At 40.2% G+C, this 14,255-nt stretch overlaps 1 long non-coding RNA gene across 1 annotated transcript; it reads left to right on the forward strand.

Moving 5' to 3' along the window:
* Window positions 1–254: 254 nt before the first annotated feature.
* On the forward strand, window positions 255–675 carry LOC133816765 (uncharacterized). The gene is made up of 3 exons (XR_009885455.1): window positions 255–336; window positions 433–529; window positions 640–675. It is a non-coding gene; the product is annotated as an uncharacterized LOC133816765 (long non-coding RNA).
* Window positions 676–14,255: the final 13,580 nt, after the last annotated feature.

A 14,255-nucleotide genomic window follows, 5' to 3' on the forward strand; every position in this document is an offset into this window, starting at 1 on the left:
AAAAAACCAGCGCAATAGTATTACTGTTATTTACACAAAATAGCAAACCATGTTCTAGGGTCCTCTTTTTTCTCAATGGCGTGTCAGTAGCACATATTGAGGAATCATACATTGTCAATGAAATTTTAGGATATTTATCATATCATGACTGGAATTTTTGTTGCACTTTACTAGCTCTATGTTGTTCAAGGTCAGTATCCATTTGCATTTTTTATGAGTTGCACTATATTTTATTTGAGTTCCGTATCAATTTGATTTTTTTATTGGTTGCAGGTTCGACCCAAGGAATTCTGTGTTGGAGTGGTCCATTCTACTTATTGACAACTCGAACCGAAGGTCTGAAATTCTTACTGCTGTTTTCCTTTTGAAACTTAATAATTTATTTGATTTCAATTTAAGTGATAGTTATCTTGTATGATGAATTGTTTGTAGTGGATCAATGGAGTTTGTTGTTCCCCCAACAGACTCATCTGTATTTTTCCCGATTTCTGTGAACTTCTCTGCTACTAATACATTCAGTGACTTGAAGGTCTGTCCTTATTTGACTTCAGTTGATTAATGAATAATATTGTAAAGTTTGGCAAAAATGCAGATTGATACCACTAGCAATTTTGCTAACTTTGAACTTCTCTTTTGCAGGTTGTGAATGTCTTGCCCCAGTAAGGTGGAGCTCCACCGATGTTCGGTCAAAGAACACAGTGATGTAGGCTAAACTTGTATGTATAGAGTGTATTTTTGTTAATTGATGTTTGAGTCAATTTATCTGTAAGTTTTATTTTGTTTGAGTGCTTAAACTGGTTTTATTATATAAAACTAAGCTTTGCTTAACCTATGCATAATAACTGTTTGATGGAATGCTTCAGTAAGACATATGAGTAAATTGAGTTATTATTATAGCTTTTTTTTAATCAGCTTTTTTTATGGGGTGTGTATAGATGATCAAGATGATGTATGATCCCTTCTGCCCACTCTAATCATGTACCTCTGCCTCTATGCATTACTGTTAGTAGCCATTTATGTAGCAATAGAGGTGTAAGATATATAAATTATATACGTGTATGCCCTGCCCTGCCCTACCTGTATAATACATAATCAAGATGAAGAATATGCATTCTTGTTATTTCTTTCATCTTCACAAGTTAGTTTTAATCTGTGTTTAGGGACTATAAACTTTCATTAAGGGGTTGTGAATGGTTTAATATGATAAGGCTTGAATTTTGGGCTTGAATCTGTCTTTTGCTTTCATTGGCCTTTTTATCTCCACTTTCTTATTGTATCTTTTGTCCTCTGTTCTCTGTGTAGCTAGTTTCATATATAACTTTCTTATTGCTGTCTTTGGTTTAGTTTAGTTTGATGTTCACTTTACTTGGTTGTTTATGTGATACTCATGGTATTTGACAGCAAAAGCAAAAGTAATATTATCACCCCAAGATAAGAAAATACCAGCAAAAGCAAAACTCAGTAGTGTTACATAGAAAGTTTAGAAATATTATCACCCCAAGATAAGAAAATACCAGGGAAAGAGATTTTAAAAAGAGAAAAGCCCCTCCATTAAACTTCCCATAACCTAACTCTAAACACATTTCCCACTTCCAACTTAGAAAGAAAGAGTAACTTTGGGAGAATAAGAGGAATAGCATGGGCTTCATAAAGGACCTCTAACAGCCATATTCACATTCTACTTGTTAATTTGGATGCCATACTTGATGCCTTGTTGGTTACCTGTCACAGAGAGAATTTTTCCAAAGCTATTTACACATCAATGCTATGTTTGTATTGAACTTTACAAAAAGGAATTAACCTTGTTAGGTCTTTAGAGAAGAAATAAATGGGGATAGAAGTTAGTACAAATTGTATGAATTGTTTCTTCATATTGGTTCTTCTTATGGAATATAGGGTGATAAATTAGTTAGTATGAATTGTCCTTTCCCTTTCCTTTTCTCCTGAGTTGCATAGGTCTGGTTTCCTGGTTTCCTTTACTCTCAAATGTGATAAGTTTCAATTCTTGTATTTAGTGACCTTATTTGTTTTATTTTTCCTCTGAAATTAGTTTCTCTCTATGTTCTTTGTTCTTTTTGTTTTTCTTGATTTATATTATTTCTTTATGGGAGTGATTTTAGTAACAATAAGAAACTATAGTGGGTCCATTCAGGTGGAAATTATATTAAATGGTTAATTGGCCCTGTTAAAGCTCTGTTACATTATTGTGATGAAGTTTTTGTTTAATTATATTATTTTTATGTCTGGCCATTTGACTTCAGAAAGTTTCACTCACATTTTACTGAATTTTACTTCTACAAGAGTTGTTGCTGTTCTTTTGCTTTTAGTTGTTGCTCTTTTTTGTGTGTACGAACTTTGTGCTGTGTATGTTACAGCTGGTTCAGCAATTGCCTTAGCAATTAACCTGCTCTTTACATGTAGAATGGTGTTTAATGGTACATGCAGTTCTCTTGTCTGGAGTTTTGGTCATTTGTTTCTATGTTTTCTGCTTTTGTAGTAGCAATTGAACCTTGCTGTTCTATGCTTTTTATGTGTTGATAATTGAGTAACACTTTTATTTTTTGAACAGGTCAGTACGTTAGAGTTGTCTTTCTACATTTATGCTTCGTACTTCCTAGAAATTTCATGATCTTCATATGCATGCAGGTTCTGAGTTTTTCTCTGTTTGTGGCTTCCTAGGATTGGATCTTTAAATTAATGCTCTTTAAATTAATGCATGCAGGTTCTGAGTTTTTCTCTGTTTTTCTCTGTATTTCTTGTTTAATTTTAGAGGGAAGAAGAAGTATGAACCACCTAGGTACATGACAATAAAGACTGCCATTGAGTAGCTCCTGGAAGTTGTGCAAGCAAAAGTAGAATCTGGTAATGATAACTACTACTAATACTCTATAACTCACTCATGTCTTAACTTTGAATTTCAAAGAACTAAATCAGACTTAGTTTATCAATTTAACATTGAATGTTGTTGTATTATGTTGCGTTGCAGTCTGCAATGAAGACACGAAGTGTGTTGGTTTTGCTAGAATTGGAAGTGAAGATCAGATCACTGTGGCTGGTACAATGAAGCAACTTCAATTGCATGTTTTTTTCCTATCAAATAGTACTGTAGGAGTGTGCAACTACTCAAATTTTGACGTGCTATTATGTAAAAAATTAAACTCTTCAATATTTTGTGCAGAAAGTAGTAACTTTTCAATATGTTGAATATTTAAGACTACTTGAATATTTAAAGAACATTTTGTTGTTGATGACAATGTTGAATGTTTTAAACTAATTTGTGGATTGTTAATATAATGTTGAATGCTTTTTACTTTTTGTTATTTGAAAATCAAGTTCATTTGATGATGCTAATATATATTAGAAAGCTAATTTTAATTATATAAATAAAAAATAAAAATATAATAGAAAAAATTAGTGTTATATAAATGAATATATAATGAGAATTTAAACTTATCTAAATATTAAAATAATACGAAAAATGTGTTATAATATCTATTACAATAACACTTTTTATAAGTAAAGAATTATGTTATACAAACTTCATTATATAACACAAAAAATGTGTTATACTAAAGTGTAGTATAACACAAATTTATAAGTGTTGAAATGTGTCATATAATCGACTATAAAAAATATAATTAAACACTTATCTATTTATTAAAATAACAAAGTGTGTTATCGTTGGCAGTATAATAACACATCTGTATAACAATGATAAAGTGTTATGTAAAGTACCCTGACCTACGATAACATAGTCGGTCTTAACACATCAAAAATTGTTATGGTATGTTTTGATAACACATGTTTGGTGTTATTAAAAGCATTTTTTCTTGTAGTGGAAAAACCTCAAATACAAAAAGATACATACCTTAGGATTAAATCCTTCCTTCTCTTCTTCTTCTTCTTCTCCTCCTTCTTTTCTTTCTTCTTCTCCTTCTCTCTCTATCACACCACTCTCTCTCTCTCTCTTCCTCTCTCTAACACATGGCAGCCAAGAGCATAATGCTCTCTATTTTCCTCTCTTCCTTTTATTCTAAAGTTGCCCAAAATAGTCTAACACACCAAATGGTAAGTTTCCTATTCATAATTATTTCCCTTTAATTTTTTTTTTATTATAATTGGTAGAAGATAAAAATATGATCACACCCTTACCCAAAATAGCTCTTGTCTTCCAATTTAATTTATTTTCTTAAAAAAATAAATGGAAAAATTCTCTTCCTTTCCCACTATGCCTTATGTTGACGTCGTTTTTCATCAACTTAAATCACAGAGCAATTAAACAATATAAACTACGGTGTGAACAAATAGTAAAGAGGAACAAGAAGGTTTTTACGTGGTTCAGCAGTTAAATCTGCCTAGTCCACGAGTCTGTGTTATTAAGACTTAGAGTTTTCTGGAAATTCTTCAAGGATGAATTACCCAGAGTTTTCTCTCAAGATATCAAAAAATCCCTCCTCTACAAGTGATCATTCCTTCTCTATTTAGAGGGAAGGTTACTGGATTCGTTCCCACATATTTCGGGAAGATATTCTGTATATCAATTTAAATAATGACATTAAATGTTATATCTTCTATATACAAGGAAACGTCCCCTGAAGACCCGGGAATGAATAACAAACTAAATAATATCCCCTTAATATTGAGATTTTACAACAATAAATATGTTCACACATACAACGGGTTATCTCAGGTGACTCATCGGATCTTCGAGGTCAACGATCGGCATCGTGACCGTCAAGACTTACGGACTTGTTATGACTTGCCATCTTACTCCAAGACTTGCTCGGAGCAAATAAATACTATCGAGGCTATCATACTCGAGCTTGCACTTCCTAAGCTCGGGCTGCTCAATCCGAAGGCACTCGATAACGGATGTATCCCGATGTCATGTCATTTCAAGCCTAGAAAGAATCCCGAGGCTACACGTCTTCGAGATTGCCATTTTACTTCGGAGGTTTTAGAACAGGACCATAAAATGTATTTCATATATTTCGAGCTCATACTTGACTAGTCCAGTTTTTGAGGTCATCATTTATGGTCTTGAAATTTGGGTGTAACAGTTTGCCCCCTTTAAAGTATTAGTTCGAATCCTATGTGAAGGAAACTTTTGAACTACTCCCATTGGGAACTGTACCATAAAATACACTCGAGTGTGGACATGCGTCAGCCAGGTATTAGCCAATCAAAGTACTTGAGTGCCTTGGAACCCTGCCCACGTTCGTTTGCCTGCCAACTTTATGGTACTATCATTTCATTTGTCCATGGCCGTCGGATCTAATACAGAATCTGGCCAATGGCCCAGATTAGTTCGAATTTTAACATTCTTAGGGGTCTATAAATATATCCCCATTCATCTTCTCCATTTTATTTTCACGTTCAATTTTTCAAAGAGAAAAAACCAGAAACTTCTTCGCCCAGTTCTTGCATGTTCTTCAAGCCAAGAAGACAAAACAACATTGGCCTCTTTGATTCCGTGAGATCGTCTTTATAACCGCTTATTCGGTCATCAACCTCTCTATTTTCGCCGACTGCATTGTGTAAGTCTTTGTTCATAGCTTCGTATGCCCGTGTATATGCATTGTTTTCATGCACGTTTATATTGTTGCATTGTTGGTTCACTCACTAGTTTCGCACGCTAGAATGTTTATGCTGATAAATATTAGACTTAAGTTCTAACATCATGGGTTCCAGACCCAGATCATGTGTAAAAGACCCAAATATGGTTCCTTCACTGAATTTTTGAATTTCAGACGACATATCTTGTACACCAAGATATTAGGTGCAAAATTAGGGTTTTGTAAATTGCACGTTTCCCAAAAATATCACTTTTTGAGTAACCGCCAACTTTTTTTCCTGAAATATCAGGATCTCCAATATCAAGCCCACCTTCCTTCCTTTCAGTGGAATACACGCTCTGAGACTGGCCTCGTCCTTTTGATTGAGTTTGCCTTGTAGCCTCGATCATTCGAGCTTAGGTCCTCTAGTTTTTTCATTATTTCTTGTTCGCTTGGCCCTCACCCTTTTGCTTTCTTGTTAGATGTCGCAGAACTCGGGAAAGTGGTGGAGGTCAAAGCTTGCGATTCCTTATTCACCAGTAACTCCAAGCCCAGAGTCTCCTTTCACTCGAAACCAGCGCTTGATTTGGGAGCACGACTTGAGGTGTGAGCAAGAGGACATTCGAGATCACTTTCGACGTCAGATAAACAAGGTCGAAGAAGGAAAAAGGAAAAAACTAAGGGTCACCATCTACCCAGATCTAGACCTCGAGCCTAGATCGATCCCCCTTAACTCTACGCTTAAAGTGACAATCGCTTTCAAGCCAGGTGATCTTCAATTCTCATTGATTGAGGAACCTTCTACCTCACAGCCAACCTCCGTGCCTATCCTGAGAAGGGAATTTTTCGAGGCCGAGCATTATTGGAGCTCGATCTCATCATTAGGAAAGATTACTGACATCCTGACCCTACACAACATAGGACTGTCGGGCTCGCTGAGGTGTCGAGCGAAGTTGCCGCGCCCCGGGAGATAGGAATCTTGACAGCAAGTTGAGGTATGCAGTTTAGAGCCAGGAGCACATGAAGGTGGGGGCTGTACTGCCTTTAAAGTCCCTTTTTAAAGGCTTCTTAGATTTTTTTGGGATGGCTCCCTTCCAGCTCAACACCAATTCTTACAGGGTTTTGTCCGCCTTGAGGTCACTTTACATGAGCTGAAGTGGGAAGGACCTTCGCCTGAAGAGATCTTATATATCTTTTGTCTGAAAAGTAATCCCTTCCGAGCTCGGGGAGGAGACGGCTTCTATTACCTCTCGAGCTATCCCAAGGAGAAGAAGATCTTTGAGGATCTTCCCAACCATCCTCCGGACTTTAAGAAGGCCTTCTTCTGGACAGATGGCCTAGCTCCATCCCGATACTATTCGTTCAGGCGAATTCGTAAGTATCTAAAAATTCTTTCCTTTTTTTTGTGCTCGAGTTTTTGTTTAAGCTCACGCTTAGTTATAATATGTTTATTCTTCCAGCCAATTTCTGCCGTCCTACTCCCACCAAGGAGATGAAAGAGCATAAGGAGGCTCTACTCCAACTCCCCTATGGCAGGAGGTCTCTCTCTTATCTCTTGCACGAAGACAAACTCTGAGCCTGTGGCCTCTTGGAGAAGGATCAGTCCACATTTGACTGGTCCAATAAAAAGTATGCCCAGTGGGAGCTTATGCCTCTCCCAACTGGCAACCTCCCCTTGAGGCGAAATGCTAAGCCTCCATCTCCAGTTCGGCATCGTGGGAGCCCGTAATTGTGGAACGAGGCCAACGATGAAGCCTCGAGCTCGAGCTCAAGTGACAGAGCTATAGTCATCCTTAGCTCAGATTTGTGGTACCCCTCACTACTAAAGCATAAACCCGATAGATTAGTATTGTGCAAGGACAATATGAGCCATTTCTATGTATGGACTTGGGAAGATGAGAGGGTACATAGGTTAGATAGTTGGCTTGGGAAGTATGACACCATGTATAGTCTGAACGAGGTATGGGACGAAATAATCGTTCAATACGGGATGAATGACTATAGAGACCTTTCGAGGTTGACTTCCACTTATAGGGAAGGTACTCCCCCCGCCTCCTCTAAAGATGGGGGAATTACGTGGTCGCCGAGCACGAGCTCGGGGGAGAGTTCCAGTTAGGTTTCTCTCCACTTGTATTTTCATTCTTTGTCTATCTGCATCATGCTAACTTATTTTGTTTTGGAATATCTCATAATGCGATGTGAATGTGCAAGTGATATGGATTTTGACCTCGACAACGTGCTCGCTCGTGGCGAGCGAGCCCAAAGGAGTAAGCACCTGAGGGGGTTGCGAAGATCAGACCAACCTGCTAAGGTCCTTAAGAGGACCAAGAAGACATCTCCTCCACCAGCTCCAGCTACTTTGAGCCCAGCTGTGGATCTGACTCCTCAGGTCGAGGCATCTTCTACGACCTTGGCTCCCGCACCTCCTTCGATCCAGGCCTACTCCATGCTTGGCCCACCTCCAAAAAAACCCTCAGCCTCCAAAACACATCTTTTGTCAATCTCCACTCACGTCGATGAGTATGTAATCGATAACGCAGCCGGACCTCACGGGGCTACACTTGGCTCAGACGTTCTGTCTTGAGTGGGCCAGAGTTTTGGCAGCTTCAACGCCCCTCATTGGTAGTTCTTGAATAATGCTCGAGACTGCAACACTCTTTATGAGAAGAGCATCGAGCTCACTGTCACGGTAATCTTTCTCATCTCGCTACTGGCTGTATTTATACTTAGTTCATATTCTAATTTGATTTATTTGTATGTCAGACTCTTGTTGTCTCTGCTCAACTTAACTATAAGTTGAACAATGAGGTCCATTCGAGCATGTCTTATGCTCAGGAGTCGAAGGATCTCCAACTCAAGCTCAGTGACGAGCTCAAGGCCACAAAGGCAAAGATGGAAGTTGAAGCTGAACAGCTAAAGGCCAAGACATCCGAGCTCGAGGAGCTGAATGCCTGGCTCGCGGAGCTTGAGAAGATGAATGCTTGGGTCACGGAGCTTGAGAAGATCAATGCCAAGCTTGAGGAAGAGAAGGCCACCACTTTCGAGATCATGGAGAGCGAAAAGGCTTGTCTCCTTGCAGAGTTTAAGGAGAAGAAGGATCGAGCGGTCGACCTGGCCATGTATAGAATCTGGGCCAGTAATGCCGACCTCGACACCAACTTCTTAGGCTCTTTTGAGGCAGAACTCGTGGCTAAATGGAAAGCTCGGCTTGATGAGGAGGAGGCTGCTCGGGACGAGGCAGAGAGAGCCAAGGAAGATGCTGAGAAGGCCAAGGGAGATGCTGAGAAGGCCAAGGAGAATGCTCTTACTTCCTAAATCTTGCCTCGGGGTTGCGTCCCTCTAAATTCTTTGTAATGGTTTTTATTTTTTATTTTTTGCTTTTTATGCCCCTTGGGCTAAGACAATTTTATAGCTCGTGAAAGAGTTGTTTTCTTATGAGCTATTTTCGATCTCATACTTATGATATTTGTGATAACATATTTGACTTTATTTTAATATATTTGCTTTACATTTCTTGGGTCAAAATATTTCACGCATTTTATATTAAAGTGTCTTATTATATGTCTATTTATTCATACAAACATATGGTGGATTTAAGCCCGAGGTTCGATGCATTCATGCACAGTTTGGTTGAAATATCTGCATCCGATCTCGTTATTTGTTAAGGTCGGAGATTACTTTTACCATGCACCCGAAGGTACTTATATGGCGTGTAATGTAAGTGGTTTAGTTATATTTACTTTTTAGTTACTTTTCCTCGTCCTCGGGTAGCTCCCTGAGGTTATGAGGTCGAAACTATCATTTTGCAAGATACTCCAGCCTCGATCTCGACTTAATGCGAAGTGGGTTTATGTTCTAACTTACTGTCGATTAGTTTTAGTTGGTTTGTTCCAAACCTATTAAGGTCGTGTTTGGTTTGTAATCCATACACTTAATCTAGTTCGCATATTTGGTTACATCCAAACACTTTTATCTTTTGATAATTTGGTTATGTCCAAACTTTCTTAGCTCGCATGTTTGGTTATATCCAAACACTTGTATGTTTTTTGATAGTTTGGTTATGTCCAAACTATCTTAGCTCGCACATTTGGTTATATCCAAACACTTACCTTTTTTGATAGTTTGGTTATGTCCAAACTATCTTAGCTCGCGCATTTAGTTATATCCAAACACTTACATGTTTTTGATAGTTTGGTTATGTCCAAACTATCTTAGCTCGCGCATTTGGTGATATCCAAACACTTACCTTTTTTTTGATAGTTTGGTTATGTCCAAACTATCTTAGCTCGCGCATTTGGTTATATCCAAACACTTACATGTTTTTGATAGTTTGGTTATGTCCAAACTATCTTAGCTCGCGCATTTGGTTATATCCAAACACTTATATTTTTTTTGATATATGTTATTTCATTTTTCTCAAGCTGATGGTATATGTACCACTAATGCCCCCTTAATATCCTATGAGTGTGACCATAGGTTATTTAATTAAGAGAGATTGCAAAAAATACAGCATATTAAAACGAAATCAAACTTTATTCAAATAATTTATTAACCGGGATATAGTAAAGATTAACAGGCATGGTTACATGTGACATCATTCCTACACTATTGATAGTAAGGTCGTAGATGTTCGCCATTCCATGCTCGTGGTACCAAACTCCCATTCAATCTTGCCAACTTGTATACACCGGTTCGGATGACTAATTCGATCTGATAAGGTTCTTCCCAATTAGGCCCGAGCATGCCAGTAGCTAGATCCCATGTCGCCAAGAATACACGCCTCAGCACCAAATCTCCCACACCGAATTTTCTATCTCGAACTCTTTTATTGAAATACTGAGTAGCTCGTTGTTGGTTTGCAGCATTTTTTAGCTGAGCTTCATTCCTACTTTCTTCAATCAGGTCCAGACTTACTTCGAGCTGGGTTTGGTTCGAGGCTTGGTCGTAAGCGAGGGCACGAATTGTGGGAATTTCGTCCTAGATTGGCAACATAGCCTCGCAACCATATGCCAGAGAAAATGGGGTATGTCCTGTTGAAGTACGGGTTGTGGTTCGATATGCCCACAAAACTTGGGGTAACTCTTCGGGCCATTTCCCTTTAGCTTCTTCCAACTTTTTCTTCAGCAAACTTTTTAGGGTTTTATTCACAGCTTCGACATGCCCATTCACTTGGGGATGGGCCACAGAGGATAAGCTCTTTATTATCCCATTTTTTCACAAAAGTTGGTAAACAGATCGCTGTCGAATTGAGAATGTCGGCCTCAAGGTATTCAACTATCGGGGTCATCCAAGTTGGCTCAGAATTTATCATGCAAACATCATCCTGCTCAGGCTCGGTTATACTGGGTGTCATTAGATGCTTGATCGCACAACATTTAACTCGTCGACCTCGGTGGATGTGGAGAGCTTGGCTAAGGCATCTGCATTCAAGTTTTGCTCTCGGGGGACCTATTCTATCGCGTAGAACTCGAAATGCTCGAGTGTTGCTTTTGCCTTTTCTAAATACACAGCCATTCTTGTCCCATGAGCCTGGTATTCCCCTAAAATTTGATTAACCACCAACTGGGAGTCACTGTAACAATGTATCACTTTGGCCTTGAGTTCCTTGGCTATGCGAAGTCCTGCCAGTAGGGCTTCGTATTTAGCCTCGTTATTCGACGCTTCGAAGTTAAATCTCAAACCGGAGTGAAATCGACTTCCTGCTGGGGTGATCAGGATTACACCTACCCCCGATCCATTTTCATTGGAAGACTCGTCAACATAAAGTTTCCATAGCTCGTGGGCTGGGGTTATAACTTCATCGTTAGTCACTCTAGTGCATTCCACTATGAAGTTTTCCAGAGCTGTCCTCTTATGGTTATCCTCAGATGGTAGGTGATCTCGAATTGTCCGAGTTCAACAACCCATTTTAGTAGCCGACCCGAGGCTTCTGGCTTGGACCAGACTTGTCTTAGTGGTTGATCGGTCAGTACATTGATTGGGTGCGCCTGGAAGTAAGGTCGGAGCTTTCGAGACGAGTGGATTAGGCTGAGAGCCAACTTCTCCATCAAGGGATATCTCGATTCTGCCTCCAGCAACCTTTTACTAACATAGTACACAGGTCTTTGCACTTTTTTCTCTTCTCGGACGAGTACGACGCTAATGGCGTGCTCGGTCATAGCAAGGTATAGGTACAGAGCTTCTCCCGTGATAGGTTTCGAAAAGATGGGGGGTTCCGCGAGGTGCTTCTTGAGCTCCTGAAAAGCTAACTCGCATTCTTCCATCCACTTGATTTTTTTTCCTCCCCTCAAAAGGTTGAAAAATGGAAGACAACGGTCTGTAGATTTCGAGATAAACCTACTTAGTGCTGCCATCCTTCCAGTCAAACTTTGGACATCCTTATGCTTTCGAGGTGAGGGCATATCAATCATAGCTTGGATCTTGTCTGGATTTTCTTCTATTCCGGGGGCATTTATAATGAAGCCTAGGAACTTTCCCGAAGATACTCCGAAAGAGCACTTCTAGGGGTTGAGCTTCATGTCATACCTCCGTAACATGGCGAAGCATTCTTCGAGGTTGTCCACATGATTATTGTTATGTTGAGATTTAACTAACATATCGTCAACATAAACTTCCATGTTATTACCTATTTGTTCAGAGAACATCATGTTTACGAGTCGCTGGTAAGTGGCTCCAGCATTCTTGAGTCCGAACGGCATGACATTGTAGCAATGCAGTCCTTTGTCCATCACAAAACTTGTATGCTCTTGGTCAGAGGCATGCATGGAAATCTGGTTATATCCAGAATAGGCATCCATGAATGACATAAGTCCATGCCCTGCTGTGGCATCTACGAGCTGGTCGATCCGAGGTAAGGGGAAGCAGTCCTTAGGACAGGCCTTATTGAGGTCCGAGTAATCGATACAGGTCTGCCATGTCCCGTTAGGCTTCAGAACTAGCACTAGGTTGGCTACCCAATTGGGGTAGAAGGCATCCCGTATGAACTAGTTTGCTTTCAACCTATCGACTTCCTCTTTTTGGGCCTTCTTCCTGTCGTCATCCAGTAGTCTTCACTTTTGTTGCTTCAGGGGGAAGCTTTTGTCAATATTCAAAGCATGGCTTACTACATTCGGACTTATCCCTACCATGTCCGAATGCGACCATGCAAAAACATCCTGGTTCTTTTTCGAAAAGCAAATTAATTGCTATTTCATTTCTTCGGGAAGGTTTTTCCCTACTTTTACTGTCTTCAGGGGGTCTGCTTCCTCAAGCTTGACCTCTTCGAGCTCTTCCAATGGCTCGAGGTCAACTCTTTCCTCTATTCTTGGATCAATTTCTTCGTCTATTTCAAAGATTGTCCCGTCCTTATTCTTAATTATGACGAGTGTTTGTGCACTTGTCTGCTTCTTTCCTCTAATGGAAATGCTATAGCATTCCCTCCCTACTAGCTGGTCTTTCTTCAGTGTCCCGATGCCACTAGAAGTCGGGAACATGATGGCCAAATGCCTCACAGACGAAACTGCCCCCAGCCCTACTAGGGCGGGTCTCCCGAGCAGCACGTTGTAGGCCGATGGTAGGTCCACTACTACGAATTCCATCATCTTGGTTGTTGAGACTGGGAAGTCTCCCAAGGTTACAGGTAGTTCGATGGACTGCATACAGGCAATCCCTTCTCCTGAAAAGTCATATAACGTCGTTGCACAAGCCTTTAGGTCACGCAGTGCGAGTCCCATCTTTTCTAGAGTGGCTTTATAAAGGATGTTCACTGAGCTCCCATTATCAATCAGGACTCGGTGAACCCTCTTGTTTGCGAGCTGGAGAGTGATGACCAGTGGGTCGTTGTGAGGAAATTGGACATGGGACGCGTCGTCCTCAGTAAAGGTTATCGGTTGAGATTCAATCTTTTGGTATTTCGGAGCTTTGGGTTCAGGTTCATAAAGAGACTCGTTGCCAGTTTTTAGCTCATTCACGTATCGCTTTTGGGCATTCCTATCCGATCCTCCGAGATGAGGCCCACCCGAGATGGTTACGACATCTTCTCCATCAATCGGAGGAGATCTCTCGTCTTCCCTTGCTCCGGAATTACTGTTTTGGGCAGGCGGTGGTGCAACTGCCCTCTGGCTGGTAGAAGCCTAATTATTGTTTTGGTTCCTTATATGCTGCCTGAAGTACCCTCTCAAGTTCAGTCCTTTGATCTCGTCCTTCAGCTGCTTGCATTCATCGGTTATGTGTCTGATATCTTTGTGAAATCTGCAGTATTTACTGAAGTCTCTCTTGGATTTCTGGTTGCTCATGGGGTCTGGACGCCTGAAAGGGACCTGGTTTTCATTTTCCAAGTAGATATTCTCTCAAGACTCATTGAGCTCGGTGTACACCTTGTACACAGAGAAATACCTTTCCCCTTTATTTTTCTTTCCCCCTTCCGCCTCGGGGTAATTCCCTTCATTCTTCTTTCTTTTGGAAGGGTTTTTGCAGAGGGTTTCGAGGCTGATGGGTTCGCCGAGGTCTAGATAGAGTTTAAGTTTGTTGTTGTAGTTATGGGCTGAGAGGCCATATTCAGCATTGACCTCGCCTCTTCTACATTAACAAACCTCTAAGCTCGTCGATTGAACTCGGTTATGGACCTCACAAGTTTCCTCTGCATATCTTCCCAGAGGGGACTTCCTGGCATTACCCCAGCTCGGGCAGCCATTAAATGGTCGTTGTCGTCTACATCACGAG

Source organism: Humulus lupulus, chromosome 2, assembly GCF_963169125.1.
Source record: "Humulus lupulus chromosome 2, drHumLupu1.1, whole genome shotgun sequence".
Classification (NCBI taxonomy): domain Eukaryota; kingdom Viridiplantae; phylum Streptophyta; class Magnoliopsida; order Rosales; family Cannabaceae; genus Humulus; species Humulus lupulus.